Source organism: Elephas maximus, chromosome 16 (assembly GCF_024166365.1).
Source record: "Elephas maximus indicus isolate mEleMax1 chromosome 16, mEleMax1 primary haplotype, whole genome shotgun sequence".
Lineage (NCBI taxonomy): Eukaryota > Metazoa > Chordata > Mammalia > Proboscidea > Elephantidae > Elephas > Elephas maximus.
The window spans coordinates 74,240,717-74,255,947 of record NC_064834.1 but is presented as its reverse complement, the minus strand read 5'-3'; the positions used below and the strand labels follow the sequence as shown (position 1 = coordinate 74,255,947).

General features: G+C 53.1%; 1 protein-coding gene across 3 annotated transcripts in view; it reads left to right on the top strand.

Moving 5' to 3' along the window:
* Positions 1 to 7,315: 7,315 nt before the first annotated feature.
* The window catches only part of CHST15 (carbohydrate sulfotransferase 15), a 98,683-nt gene continuing 90,767 nt past the window's right edge, over positions 7,316 to 15,231 (top strand). Inside the window, exon 1 of one of the 3 annotated variants that reach the window (XM_049854779.1) lies at positions 7,316 to 7,403. The gene's annotated coding sequence lies outside the window, so the exon portion shown is untranslated. Of the gene's footprint in view, positions 7,404 to 8,351; positions 8,454 to 12,752; positions 13,103 to 15,231 lie in introns of those variants that run through there. The other 2 variants (XM_049854780.1, XM_049854781.1) reach the window with 2 other exon arrangements.

The following is a 15,231-nucleotide window of genomic DNA, read 5'->3' as shown; positions in this document are numbered from 1 at the left end:
GAGGTGGATTGACACAGTGGCTGCAACAATGAGCTCAAACATAGCAACGATTGTGGGGATGGCATAGGACCAGGCAGTGTTTTGTTCTGTTGTACACAGGGTCGCTATGAGTTGGAATCAACTCTTCCACACCTTACAACAACAGTCCTTATGAAAACAGGTCGCCAGGTCTTTTCGCCTGAATAGTAGCTGGTGGGTTTGAACAGCCAACCCTTAGGTTAGCAGCCAAGCATTTAACCATTGTGCCATCAGGGCTTCTTCCTCCAGGGAATAAGAGAAGAAAACAAGGAATGACAAAACTTCCCTGAAGGTTGTAATCATAACATCGTCAACTGAAAACTGCTACTACCAGCTGCTCTCAAATCAGCTTCGACTCATGGTGACCTCCTCTGGGTCAGTGCAGAACTGTGCCCCATAGTGTTTTCAGCGGCTGTGATCTTTCAGAAGAGCACCAGCCCTTTCTTCAGAGGCACCTGTGGGTGGATTCAAACCTCCAATCTCTTGGTTATAGTCCAGCGCTTAACCTGTTGTGCCACCCAAGGACTCCACACATACGCACACTCATGGACAGGCACCACAGCTGAGGGGAGGCCCTCGGCTCATGCAGACCATGTCCAAAACTCACACACTCATGGACAGACACCACGGCCCAGCGGAGGCACTCAGCTCATGCAGACTGTGTCTAAAACTCACACACTCATGGACAGACACCACGGCCCAGTGGAGGCGCTCCGCTCATGCACACCATGTCTAAAACTCACACAGATGGTGAGCAAATCCCTTTCCTGCCCGTCTCACCGTGGGTGATAAGGATTCTGACCAACACTGAACAGGAGATAGCCCCGAAGAATAATCCAGTCCCATCCTTCATGTCACTGGGAGGGATACAGGCCCAGAGACAGGGATGGGCCTGCCTGGGAGGGTTTGTTAAATATACATATTCTAGGCACCCCTTCCAGAGATTCCTATTCAGATTCCTGGGCCCCACCCCAACCTACTGAAATGGGGCCTCTGATATCTGGGCCAAGGAATCTGCATTTCTAAACTCCTCAGTGCTTCTGGGATGAGGCAGGGTTGGGAAGGGGATGGTAGCGAATTGGAGCTGGGGGTACAGGGCAGCCAAGAGCTCAGGAGGACACTGGGGCTTTTCCCTCAGGCACCTGGGCAAGTGCGTGGAGGGGGTGTTCGCAGAGCTGGGGTGACGGGGGCGGGGAAGCAGGCCTGGATGGGCCCGCAGCAAAGCTGGGCTAGCAAGGAGTGCAAACTGAGAACAGCTGCTGGGAGCCTCTGCGTGTGGGTGGGCCATCACCATTATCCTCCTGAGCACCACTTTGTAACCCTGTGACTGAGCTAAATGCTCAACCAGGAAAAAGAAATTTATTTAGAAGACACAGGTATTTCACGTATAGGGCTGGTGGTGCTGCTCTAAATTTACCAAGTCAACAGCTGATTTTTGCTATTGAGTGGGTTGTAGATCTTATGACAGCAGCCAGTAAGTAAAAAATGCTATCCCCGTAAACTTAGCTTATTGGCAAAATGTCTATTATGCAGCCAAAAACATCTATCTAATAGCGCTGCCCTTCAACCACTGGTCACAACAGAGTCTTAGGCACTGATAACAATGACAGTCGATCTTGTTTATCGGCGGAGGTTCTTTGTGTGGCCAATTACTGGTGATACGTTCGCCTGGGCCTCAGAGGCTGTGGGATAAAGAGTTGCACGTTCTGAGGTTGCTGTCATCACTAAAATCATTTGGGGTCCTTGTCTGGATTTTCCTTTTGAGGCTTCTGCCTGTGCATTTAGGGGGCACAGTGGTTAAGTGCTCGTCTGCTAACTGAAAGGTTGGTGGTGCCTCGGGAGAAAGATGTGGCAATCTGCTTCCGTAAAGATTACAGCCTTGGAAACCCTATGGGGCAGTTCTACTCTGTTCTATAGGGTCGCTATGAGTCCGAATCAACTGGACAGCAATGGGTTTACGGAATTTCCATTGGAAGAAGCCTAGGTGGCACAAGCGGTGTGTGATTGGCTGCTGACCTAAAGGCTGACAGTTCAGACCCAGTCAGCAACTCTTCAGAAGGATGCTCTGACGATCTGCTTCTGTAGGTGATTATAGCCAAGAAAACCTATGGAGCACAGTTCTATTCTGTAACGTGAGGGGTTGTCATGAGTCGGAATCAACTCAACGGCAATGAGGAATCGTCATTGGTGGAGAGGACATTTGATTTTAGGAAATACTGAGTCTGATGGACAAGTCTATTGTCAGACCAGGCAATGCCAATGGGTCATTCTCCAAACATTGACTGTCTTCTGTTCCAGGCTCTGAGCTAGGGGCTGTGAAAGCGGGGACTCACGAGACCCTTTTCCTGCCCTGGAAGGGTTTACAGTCCAATAGGTCGGGCCAGACCCAAAATCCAGGCTGAGCCTCTGAAGCGAGTAGTCTTATTTTCTCACGGGATTTCTCGGGAGGGAACTCCAAAACTGGATTCTGGAAACTTGAAGCTGTGACAGTATCTTTGGAAAAAGCGTACTTCCCCTCAGGGGGACCCCGCTTGGGTAGACAGTTGTCACATGAACACGCCAGTTCTGATGCTTGATTAAAACCGGCCCTGTTTTTTCTTCACTGAAGTTTCAATGCAGGGTTAAAGCCCACGGTTTTAAGGACCCACTATTGGTTATTATCCTAAATCTGGTAGAGGTTTTGGACCGGGTGTAGGAAATTTTCACAAGAATCGAAATTTCACGTTGATTTGTGATGGATTAGCATATCAAAATTAGCTTAAAGTGCACTTAATGGACGCATTACTGCAGATGGGATCTGCCTAACCATAGTATTTCTAAATTTATGAAACTGAAATGCACTTCAGGTTAGCGAGCAGTCTAAATTTGTCAAAATCACAGAATCAGAGGCAGGGTGTTCCTGGTGGCAGAAATCCCAAGTCAGGGACCGAAATGAATCCGAGAGCCCATGCAATGACCCCGGAGGGCCCCTGGCAGCCAGGTACAGCTCTACCCAGCACAGAGAACTCTGTGAGCTCCCCTCCCCCAATGCTGTCCCCTTGGAAACATCTACAAATCTCAGAATAAGGTGAAGGTGAATTGAAGCTCTTCATCCCAGCCTTTGCTAAAATGTTAACTGAAAATTAAGGTATCAGCTGGTAACTAAGGTTTTTTTGGATCTAAATAGGTTTCGCTCCAGAGCACTGCATTCTGATTGGAGCCTCTTAGGGGACCCCAAACCCTCTGGTCTGGAAGCAGTGGTGCCATGACGGTGGAGTGCTGTTGAGCTGGACCTGTAAGGGGTGGTGCTCAAGGTCTGGCCTTCCCTCCTCTCGTCCTCTGTGGCCTATTCTCTCTGGGCTCAAATTATTGGACCCGTTCCCAGAACTGTGACATCTATCCTATCCTTTAGCTGCCTCAAAATCGGCTACCTCCAGCAATTCTCCTAAATTCACAGCTCTATAAAATACCAGATCTGGAGCCTCTGAGGTCATTCCCTCTAGCTGGGGAAACTGAGGCCCAGAGAGGGGCTCGAAGTCTCATGGAGCTGGTTGGCCAAGGCAGAACCTGGGTCTTGGGGGCCTCGATAGTTACAGAGCACCGAGCGTGTCTGAGGCACAGAGAGCAACATGGCTATGTCAACCTCTATTCTGCCCCAGTGCTTTTTCCTAACCTGTTTGCCACCACTAACTCAAATTCACTGACGTGAGTGTACACTAAAGGCACAGGAGTGGCCTTTAGCCTCTTCCTGTGTGTTTTGGTCTCTGAGCCTCGGTCTCCTCACCTGTAAAATGGGGATAGGTCATATTGACCTCAGAAGGATGTTGTGAGGGCCTGACGACACGGTGTGGGAAAATGCTAGCTTGTTACATTGTGTGTGTGGGGGGGCTTTGTAGGTCCCCTTCCTTAGAACAGGACTGAGTCTTGGTCATTTTAGTGGCTCCAACATTCAGTCCAGTGGATGGCACATAGCAGGTGTTCAGGTAATGCCTGCTGAGTGAATGAATGAAGGAATGAGTGAATAAACATGATTTCAAGAATCATGGCAGGTTCCTGGTCTTCCAGCTTCCTTATGTCCTTGAACTGTCTCTTACAGAGTCTCTATTCGAATAATACTTGTTCACTGATTCAGTTAATCAATTAACATTATGTGCAATTATTACGTGTAACGCTACTATCAATAATAATAATTACTAATAATCACTAATGTAGCTAATATTAACAATAAGTGCTAATAACAGCTCTTAGTCTGCACCAAGAATTGTGCTAAGTATTCTTCAAACATTCTGTCATTAAGCCTCACACCAGTCCACAGAGGTACAGTATCCGTATCAGTCAGCTCCTGCCACAACAGAGCTGTGTGACAAAACTCCAGCACTGAGAGGCTGACAAGAAGAAGCGTTTTTTTTCTTGCTCCTGCATCTGCAGGTTAGCCAACGCAGCTCTGAGTCCAACTGTAGGTGGGGTGACTTGGCGTCAGGCTGCGTGTTGAGCACCAGTCTGCTCTGTGTGTGCGCATTCTGGAGCCTCACCAGAAGAGGCAGCGGCTACTCTGGGCACACTCTTCTCATGGTGAACTGCCAGAACACTAGAGAAAGCCCAGCCCTGAAAGTACATTGTAGGCATCTGACCCAGTTTCCCTTCCCTAATATCCCACTGTCCAAAGTAAGACACATGGCCAAGTTCAAAGTCAAAGGGTGGGGAAGTATAACCACACACCATGAGACTGTGACATGGGTGTAGCTGTGTAAAACCACCACAGGAGAAAGAAGAACTTAGGTCAATAATTCAGTCTACTACTGGTAGGTACTCTTGTAAGCCCCACACTGAAGTACAGAGAGAAGTGACTTGCCCAGGGTCACTCAGGTAGTAAGTGGCAGAAGGCGGATTTGAACCAAGGTAATTTAACTCCAGAGTAATGGAGGGCTAAGAGTGCATGCAAGGAACCTGGCAGTGGCGGTGGGTAAGCACTTGGCTGTGAATCAAAAGGTTGGTAGTTTGAATCCACTAGCTGCTCCGTGAGAGAAAAATGTGGCAGTCGGCTTCCGTAGAAAACCTGTGGGGCAGTTCTAGTCTGCCCTGTAGGGTTGTTAAGAGTCGGAATCCACTCAGTGGCAATGGGTTGGGTTAAGAGTGCACACAAGCAGTTCTTGGGTGGTGCAAATGGTTATGTGCTCCACGATTAGCCAAAAGGTTGGCGGTTTGAACTCACCCAGGGGCACCGGGAGACAGGCTTGGTGATCTGCTTCTGAGAGATCACAGCCTTGAAAACCCTATGGAGCACAGTTCTACTCTGACACACGTAGGGTTGCCATGAGTTGACTGCAACTAACAACAACAGCAGTAAGAGCGCACAAACAGGGAGGGTTATTTGTTTTCTTAAATTTTCTCATTTTTTCCACCCGTTAGTTGCCAATTCCATGAAGGCATCAGCCTCTCTCATGGTTACACGTCCATCTGTCCATCTGCCCATCCATTCACACACACTCCGTATTTGAGGGCTCTCTCGACTCTCCAGAAGAACAGGCCCAAGTGCAACTCTAAGACAATTTTTTGAAATTAATATTGAGGGGGAAAATATCTTCTTCCTGTTAATCTTAGGCACGTGTGTAAATACATTTGGAAAATCCCTGATGGAATAGATATCAAAGCAGCTCCGTGGTTTTACTTAAAAACAATTTGCTCAATGTCAACTGTGACTTCTGACACCTGAACTTGGAAGTGATCTAGGTGGGCCTCTGGCCATCTCCATAAGCAAGTCATGTGTTTACTTGGAAGAAGGAAAGGAAAGACTGCGGTATGTGTGGCAGTGGAATAACGCTCCATGCACCCGTACAGGAGGGGGATTTCCTTTTTGGTATTTCCACAGAAGCTTCCCTGTGTTTGTTTAAACCTTTGCACACTCTGGTTTGACAGCTGCCTGGCCCAGGGCCTTCTCTGCAGACGCCCGTACAACCAAGCCTCTTTAATAGCACCCTGTGCTGTGTCCCCCGATGCAATTACTTGGGTAGACAGTATAAACCTTACTGAAAGGCAGGCTTTTCTTGGGAGCTAATAAATAATGCCCCAAAGCCACAATGTATGTAAGACCTTGAAAAATGGCATCATCATCTATTGGGAATTGTGAACCCCTGCAAAAAGCCGCTCATTGTATGTTCAGAAAAAGGTTTTTGTTTAAAAAAATAATAAAGAGTGAAATTACCCACTGGAGTCTATATGGAAAAAAGCAATCTAGTCTGAGAGTCTAAGGCTGGTCTCTTCTGCATTAATCTTCCCTTTTGTAGGTTTTATGTAAGAGGTATTATTTGCAGGAAAACAAGGCAGGGTTTTGAACAACGCGTCTCTCATCCAGTTTTCCCATCTGCAGCTGGAATCCTCTGATTGTGACCTCGGCATTAGTTGCCATGGATGCAGAGAAGTTTATGACCCCAGGGCAGGTTGTGCCTTCAGGGAGGTGAGATGAAGCCTCAAGCAATAAAGAACACGGTCTCAGGATAGGAGGAAAGGTAATGGCGCTGCCAGGAATCCCCTTCATACACGTCTGCCAGCACCCTGCGGTTTAGAAGTGCCCTCAGCTCCACTTCTGGTTGCTTCAAGGAAAAGGGTGCTGGACCCGCCCACGGGGATTTGGGCAGGCACAAGACTGCTGACCTAACGCAAAGATACTTGTCTGTCTCTTGGACCTCAGTTTCCTGACAGGCTAGGCTTGGGGCTCCAAGCGCCCCTTGAGCCCAGTCTTTCGAAGGGTCTCCTCTGGAACTGATGGCATCTTCAACCCAGAGCTCCGGGAATGTTCCATTGGTGCCGCTTCCTTGTCCTGGGTTCCCAGGTGTTTCTCTGGAGCAGCCGCCTCGCGGGACTCTGCAGCAGGCGGTCGCGCTGAGGTCCCGCCTAGCCTCCCTCCAGCAGAAGCGAGGAACATCCAGGGCCGAAGAGCCACGACCAGCCTTGGCGGGATGCAAAAATACAAGAGGGCGCCGAACCCACCAGCGCCGTGGCCCTGAATACCAATGTATGGGCTGGCTCCAGACCGCCAAGTTCCTTCAAAATGTCTCCTCCAGACTTGGGGGTTTCGGTTTGCATTTTATTCAGAATCAGCGCATCACCCAGACCTTGTTTACTCGGAAGGGCAGGGGGCGGGGACCCAACCCCCAGCTCGGCGCACTCGCCCTGATCGCACATTCCAGACCCGAGCCGCTGCGTGTCAGCGCGACCTGGGGCGGGGGAGGGCTTTCTTCGGGGTGTTGCGTTTGCCATCTGCACGTCACTGCCAAACTTTTCCTCCCTGCGCTCGCTCGGGGAGTCAGGTTGACGCGTCCTAGATGCGGGGCTCGCGGAGCGGGCTGGGCGCGCTCCCGCGGAGTCGGAGCCGCAAAGGCTCCCTGGCTGGACTCGGCTTCTCAGGTGTAAGTTGGGTGCTAGGAGCAGGGTGGAGGTGGGGGCGAGGAGCGGCGGCGGGGGTCTAGCTCGGGCTCCCCGCCCGCGGCAGGTTCGGACCAGGCTGCGCCGGCGGCAGCTGGGCTGGGCGTAGGGAGTCGGGCCGGCGGAGGCTGCGCGCAGCCTCACTCCCCGCGGCTCCCCCGGCGCGGTGGCGGCGGCGGCGGCGGCCCAGGCAGACAATGAACTTGCGAGCACGCCGAGCAGAGGCAGGTTTGGGCCCCGCACCCCGCATCCTTCGGCCCGATCTCCTCGAGGCCACCAGCGTGGAGTGTCCCCCGCCGCCGATGGTGGTTGCGCTCCCGGCCCTGCGCGCCGGGAACCCCGCGGGAAGGGCTGCCGGGTGGCGACGCCGGGGCTCGCACGCCCGCTCCCCAGCCCGGGAGAATGCGGTTGGAGCCCGGGACCGGGCAAGGGGGGCGCTGCAGACAGCGGGAGGCCGGCGACAGCGCACGCCTCTGGGCTAGCTCAGGCCGGCTGTCGGGCGGAACGGCCCAGCAGTCTGAATCCAGACGCCCCGCGCTGCCCTGCTCCTGGAGCTGAAGGCGGAGGAGGGACCGACAGACAGACAGACAGGCGCTTTCCCGGTGTGCGCGCGCGTTAGGGGGAGGGGACGGGAATCCCTCCAGCCGCGCGCTCCGGTCCTGGCGCACTTCGGCGAAGTTTCCAGGCGCGGCCCGGGGCAGGTTGGTGGGCATCCGCCGTCCGCTCCCCCCGCCCCGGCTCCGAAACTCGGCTACAGCACAGCGCCGCTTGGGGCAGGGAGGCGGGGGTCCCTGGCGCCGACGTCTGCGCTACCAGGTTTCCGGAGGAGGACCGCGGGGCGGGCGGGGCAGAGCCGGGGCGCGGCCGGCCGGGCGGCCTGAACTTTTGCTCCCGCCCCCTCCTCCTGCGCCCGACCCTTCTCGCGCCGGTCGCTCTCGGGCAGCGGCGGGACTCGGAGGTGCCCGTGCCTCCCGGCGCTGCGGCGTCCTCAGCGGTTTCCCCGGCAGCCTGGCCGCGGCGAGCCGAGCGAGCAGGTCAGAGCTGGGCGGCTGGGGCGGGAGCGCATCGCCCCGCGCGGGGGCGATGGTGGCATGTTGACGGCGCGCGAGTCTGTGGGCTGTGGTTGTCGATGGGGAAGACACTAGAGTGTGAGAGCGGTTGTGGTTCACGGGACGGAGGTGTCGGGGCTCAGGGAGCCTGGCCTTTGGGGAATGAATGAAGCTCTGGCAGAGCCTTCCGACTCTCGGGGCGAAGCGATCTGGCGGCGCGCTCGTGTGCGTTTGTGTATAGGATCCGGAGCGCTGGGGTCTGGGCGCGGCTGCCTCGCCGCCCCGTCGCTTCCTGGGCCCGCATCGGCCGCCCGCCCTGCGCCCGGGGTCGACCAGAGCGGCCGGTGTAGTTGCGGAAGGCTGGTACTCGGTTGCCGGCTGCTGGCGGCTGGCTGGGAGTCCGCGCCTGGCGTTGGGAGGTTTGCGAAGGAGGTGCCGAGGCTGGGAGCTCAGGACTGGCTCCTCGGGCCTCCTTCCCGCGTTCCCGGGCCGGTGCGGGGCCGCGGTGACCGATGGTGGCTCCTGAGCGGCTCTTTCGCCGTCGTTCACATTGGGTAAGTTAATGGCGTTGAGTTTTCAGGAATGAAGTTGTGGCTTCCGGAAGCCTCAGGACTCCCCGCGAAGGACCGTGAGTGCCCTTCAGTGAGGCTGAGCAGAGGGCTGGCTTCCTCGCAGTGCCCTGGCCGCTTTTTATCAGCTGATTCCTGAGTGCTTCTGGAAGAGGCGCTGGGGTAGGGCACTGAAGGGTTCCTGGAGGAAACTGAGGCCTAGAGGTGTGCCCGAAGTTCTCAGAACTCTCACACCAGCCTGCTTCCTCCACCCCCAGCTTTCCTACCCTCCCAAAGTTGCAAAATCAGGCAGCTGCGCATTCCAGAACATGGCATTTATCAATATTATAAACTGTATGTTCAGTCAGGACCTCTTCATTGATAAATGCATATGAAACTCACTGCTGTCAAGTCAATTCTGACTCATAGCAACCCTATAGGGAGAGTAGAACTGCCCCATAGGGTTTCCAATTTTTTTTGTTTTTTTAATCTGTACACAGTTTTTTGTTCTTTTTTTTTTTTTTTTAATATTTTCGCAAGCAGACTGCTACATCTTTCTCTGGCAGAGCAGCTGGTGGGTTGGAAGAGATCTTTTGGTTAACATTTTGGTTAGGAGCTGAGCGCCTTATCCACTGCGTCTCCCAAAAAAAAACAAACCATTGCCATCCATCCGATTCCGGCTCATAGTGACCCTATAGGACAGAGTAGAACCGCCCCACAGAGTTTCCAAGGAATGTCTGGTGGATACCAAAAAACCCCTAAATACTCACCGATCATATGTAACTGTGTTCAAAATAGCATGGGGGTAAAAATGCCTTTTAATTCGGTAGTTTTTACCAAATAACTTTCCTCCCCAATACTCCTGGAAGGTTGATAGAAGATGCACTTATCTCCACCCCCTGGATGGGGAAACTGAGTCAGGAAGAGAAGCAGCTTGCTATGGTCTCTCCCCACCAGGCCACAGGTGATGGGAAGTGGAGCTGCAACCTGGTCTGCCTGTCGAGGTCCCCTAACCCAGGAGAGTCCATTCAGGGCCTCTGCAGCAAAGTCAGTAGGCGTGTGTGCCTGCGCTCTCTCGGGCATTGCCTGGTGGTGGTGAGTGTGTTGTGGGTGAAGTGTACAGGGTTAATTCACCCAGGATACCGTGTGTGGGCGGGGAAGCAATCGTGGAGACAGCCGGTCCCAAATGTTCCTTGGTTTTCCTTGGTGCCTGAAACAATGCCCTGGCTGGGTACCCCAGCACTGTAGTTGTGGCTGCCACCCCGAGGGCGACTGTTTCTGCACCATTCTCGTCCGTTTTTGTTAATGCCCGTGGCCAGGAAGGACAGGCGTCAGAAGAGGTGTTTGGTTTTCCACACTCCTGCAAGAGAGAAGATTAATCTCTGTTGTAAGAAGAGGCAGTTTTGCAGGAAAGGTTGGGAAGCTACGCTGTTTATTTGGCGTCTCAAGAGAAAGAGCAGAGAAGAAAGGCCACGGTAACTAGCTGGGCGACAGGAGCCCCCGGCCTTTGAACCTGCACTAGAGGAAGCTTTAGATTAGTGCTGCGAGGTTTTGGTTTTGCTGGGAAGGTGCCGCATGAGCATGAAGGGGAAGTTGGGTGAAGAGGGAGACCCAGGACTTTCATTGAACCCGTGAGCACGCGCCCCATCGAAAGGGGGCAGCCTTGGGCCAGTTGTGGAAGGTTTCAATTTTCAAGAGAGTTCTCAAGCTTGATATTTAAATGTGAACTCCAAGTCTAGAAACAGTAGAGGTTGGGGCAGAGTGCACCTTCAGGAGTCGGAAGCTGACATCTAGCTTCGGGTTTACATAGTGTGAAGTGTATCCTACATGTGGAGAGAGGTGACACGCCTGATAGGACACAGGGGATTGCTCTCCACGACACTGCCGAGGGACCAAGAATTCGCAGGAGTCCTCTTGCCCGTGACCACGTGCCAGTACCAGGCTCCTTCCCAGGCTTGTGTTATCATTTATTCATTCAGCAGCCATCTCATGAATTCTTATCATGTGGAAAGTGAGACTTTTCGTGAAACTCTACATATAATCTCATCTACCCGATGGACACGGGAGCCTGCTGGGGGCCAGGCACCACTGAGTCTCTGGGGATGATGACACCGTGGGGATAAGACACGGTCCCAGCCCTTGTGGGACTTGGGTTCCAATGGGGAGCAGACACGATGCCTCCATCAGACACATTGGTGAACTGTCTGCTGCCTGAAGTGCTAGGAAGGACTATACGACAAGGAGAGGGGCTGGAGGGGGCAGTTTTGGGGGAAGCAGTGAGGACATGTGGCAGTTGAGGCTTAGAGCAGTTAAGTGACTTGCCCAAGGTCACATAGCTGGTAAGTGAATCATCAGCCCAGATCTCCCATCTCCAGCTCCTGAGCTGAGGCCTGGTGGAAACTCCCAGCTGAATGGACACTCTTCGTGGATGGCAGCTCAAGCTATTCCTGACCCTGGCATCCCAGACCCTCGCCCTCTTCCCTGTGCCTCAGGAGGCCTGGGATTGCAGAGATGCCATTTGGATCCCATTTATAGGGGAGGGGAGTTTTTTGAACTCTAAAAGCAGAAGCTTTATTTGTAGCTGTTCTGGGAGTGTCATTTACCTGAGAATTCGGGCAGTGGACTTCTTTAATGTAGCATGTGATTTAGAAGTGACTCCCTCGCTGGTGAGAGTAACGGAACCTGCCTTCCCTGCTGGCCTGTAAGTTGGGTTGCTCTGGTGTGATACTGACTTGCTTCAAGGGTAACTTTGTGCCTGCGTTGCAAGTGGAAATGATTGAATTCTCACTTAGTGTCGGGTATTGGGAGACTGAGTGTTTTGACGTGCGCGAGGTATTTCTTGTCCTCGAGTATTAGGGCCCGACTTCTTCTTTATTGAAGTGGCTTCTTCTTTAAAATAAAGCCCTGGGAAAAATGGTCTTTGTGAGACCTATATTTTCACAGTATTAAAGGAAATATCGAGGTGGTTGTTGTCTAGGTGGCATGGCCAGTCTCCTTGTTGTGTGCCATTGAGTCAGCCCCCGACTCATGGCGCCCCCATGTGTGACAGAATAGAACTGCTCCCTAGGGTTTTCATCTTTATGGAAGCAGATTCCAGGCCTTTCTACTGTAGCACTGCTGGGTCGGTTTGAACCGTCAGCCTTTTGGTTGGTAGGCAGGAGTAAACCGTTTGTGCTACCCAGGGGCCTGTGTCCAGTCTAGATGTCCAGAGGAAAGTCAAGGTTTTTTGTTGATTTGGGCCGATATGGATAGAGCCCTGGTGGCCTAGTGGTTAAGAGCTTGGCTGCCAGCCCGAAGTTGGTCGGGAGTTCGAATCTACCAGCTGCTCCTTAGAAACCCTGTGGGTCAGTTCTGCTCTGTCTTACAGGGTAGCTATGAGTCGGGATTGACTCGATGGCCACGGGTTTGGGTTTGGTTTTAGGCCAACAGTGAATTTTTTTTTTTTTTGAAGTATAAAGTTGGGGAGCAGGACAGTTGATGATGACATATGCCATCTGCTGGTTCCCTCTGGTCCTGGGCATGGAGGCTATTGGAGAGAACATAGACTGGGCTTTCAGCCACCAGGTACAGGAGAGGGGTCTAGGAACAGCAGTGGAGGAAGGAGGGGCAGGTGAGGTGGGCGAGTCGCTGTTGCAGAGGGTGCAGAAGGGGAAGGTGAGCTCCATGAGTCAGCAAGTGGTTGAGTTCGGCGGGGCGGGGCCGGGGGGGGAGGAGGTGCAAATGGGAAGACAGTTTTGTCTCTGCTGGTTTCAGGAGGATTGTGGTGGTGGTGGGCAGCACCTGTTTACCCCAGAGCAGCTGTGGGCAGTATGTCTACATCCCCCAGGTGCAGGCCTCAGGCCAGGTGCCAGGGGCAGGCAGGGACCCAGTGCTCAGCACCCAGCGCAGTCCCAGGATTAGTGGGCGTGTCAGTTGCGTGACGCTGCTGACAGTGCCTTCCTTTGGGGCCACGGGCAAGTGCGGCAGGAGCCTGGCAGCGACTTTGAGACTGGAGTGGTCGGGGGCAGTCTCACCTTCTGCCTGAGAGCTGGCGTCCTATACATGAGATAAGACCAACCAGGGGCTTGGAACAGTGCCCAGCATACAGTAAGTGCTCAGTAAGCATTGGTTCTTGTGGTTTTCTTTAGCTCCAGTGCTCACAGCCAGGGCTGGGGGATGTCTCTGAGCTCCCTGAGATTGCGTGTAGAATTGTACACATCTGTGTTTATTTCTTGGGGCGAGAGGGAGTTCACAGCTTCCAGCATATTCTACCTCAGAGGGCTTCTCTGACCCTCCATAGGGCCAGGAGCCTTGGGTTCTAGCTAGGTGTCCTTAGGCAGGTTGCTTCACCTCTCTGGGTCTCTGTTTCCCCATCTGTGCAAGAAGCGGGGTGGGAAAACAGCTGCCTCAGAGACCCTCCCAGCTGACCTTGGGCGGGGGGTGTGTGGGTCAGCTCAGCTCTGCTTCTGTTTGATGCATTTAAGCAGATTGAGGCAGCCCTGGCTGCAGAGGTGCTGGTGTAGCTCGCTTTGAATGTCACGCTCTGAGCCCTGTCTGCTGGGGCAGGCGCTCCCTGACACCTATTTTACATTTTTACAACTAGCCCCAGCTCAGGCCTTGTGCATCTCTGAGGAAAGTGGAGCTGGCAGATCCTCAGAAGTAGAGGGTGTCATTATAATGGAAACTTGGACTCTTTCCAGAATTGTGTTTGCACTGAAAATACTGAAACAGGCTGCCCAGTCGCTCAGGTGCTCAGAAGGTACCCCAGCGCTGGCAAATAAGACACAGGCCGGGCACAGTTCCCCCCCCACCACCCCGCAATATGCTGGTACCCGGCAGTTTAACATTTTTTCTGGAAATGGTATATGTGCTGCGGATCCATTTGGCCGCCTGTGCTCAGAGGGACAGTGGTGTGGCTTCCGAGGGTAAGGACACACCAAGAGAGCTGTCCCAGGTCTCAGGGGAGGTTCTGCCCTGCTCGACTGTCCTTCAGGAGCAGCCTCTAGAGACCGGGCCAGATGCCTTTCTTTACATGAGGTCGAAAAGTGGATTTCCAGCTGAAAGCCAGGAGAAAGTGCAAGATGGGTTATTGTCACCCCTGTGGAAGGGGCGCTGTGCAGCCTTGCCTGCCCCCTTATGACACCTGTTTCGTGGCTCACACTGATGTGCAGAACTCAGTGGTCATCTTCACATTTCCAATCAGGCAAGCGTTTGGCCCCCACCATGCAGACGTTCTTTTAGTCCCGTGTTTTGGATTCTAGAGGTTCCCGGAAAGGCAGTGTGGGGATAAGGGTGAACTTGGGTATCACCCTGTTGTCAGCTGCCATCGACGTGGCCTCAACTCCTGATGACCCCTGAACAATGAACCAAATACTGCCCAGTGCCACGTCATCCCCATGATCGGCTGCACATCGAACTGTTGTGATCCATAGCATTTTCACTGACTGATTTTTGGAAGGAGATCACCAGGTCTTTCCTCCTAGTCTACCTTAGTCTGGAAGCTCTGCTGAAACCTGTTCAGCATCAAAGCAAAATGCAGGCCTCCGCTGACAGATGGGTGGTGGCTCCGTGTGATGTGCATTGGCTGGGAACTGAACCTGGGTCTCCCACATGGAAGATGAGAATTTTATCCTTGGACTACCAATGACTCATGTCCCCACAATGACCTGAGATCAAATCTCTGCTGTACTTTTGCATTCCTTTACCATGACCTTGGGCAAGTCTCTAATCCCCTTTTCTTCATCTATCAAATGGGGTTGATAATCTCTACCTTGTAGGATGGTTAGAGTATTAGAAATGGTATAATTTAGGGTTTGGGGAGCTCGCCAAATTGAACACTTCTTACCTGGCCAGGTTCTGAAGCCATGGAGAGATAGACGAGGAGGAAGACAGATAGTGATCAAAACCTGAAGCTGACATTGGAGAATGTGCTGGAAGCCTCGGACAAGTGAGCTTCTTAATCCCGTGCTGAGAATTAAACAACCAGGCCAACCAACCCGCCCCGTCACAGCCACCATCTTCCAGGGCAGCTCCTTGTCCTCACGGGTAGCGAGCAGGGTGAAGCATGTACTCCGTGGGGAAGGGCAGGGCCAGGCAACACAGCTAGGCCCCCCTTCCAGACTCTGCAGGGTGAGTAGGGTGGTGTAGACACCCTAGGAACATCATGTAGGTGATACTTCTCTGGGGGTATTGGGAGGAGCCCTGACAGCGGCAGGTAAAGTGCTGAGCTGATGCCT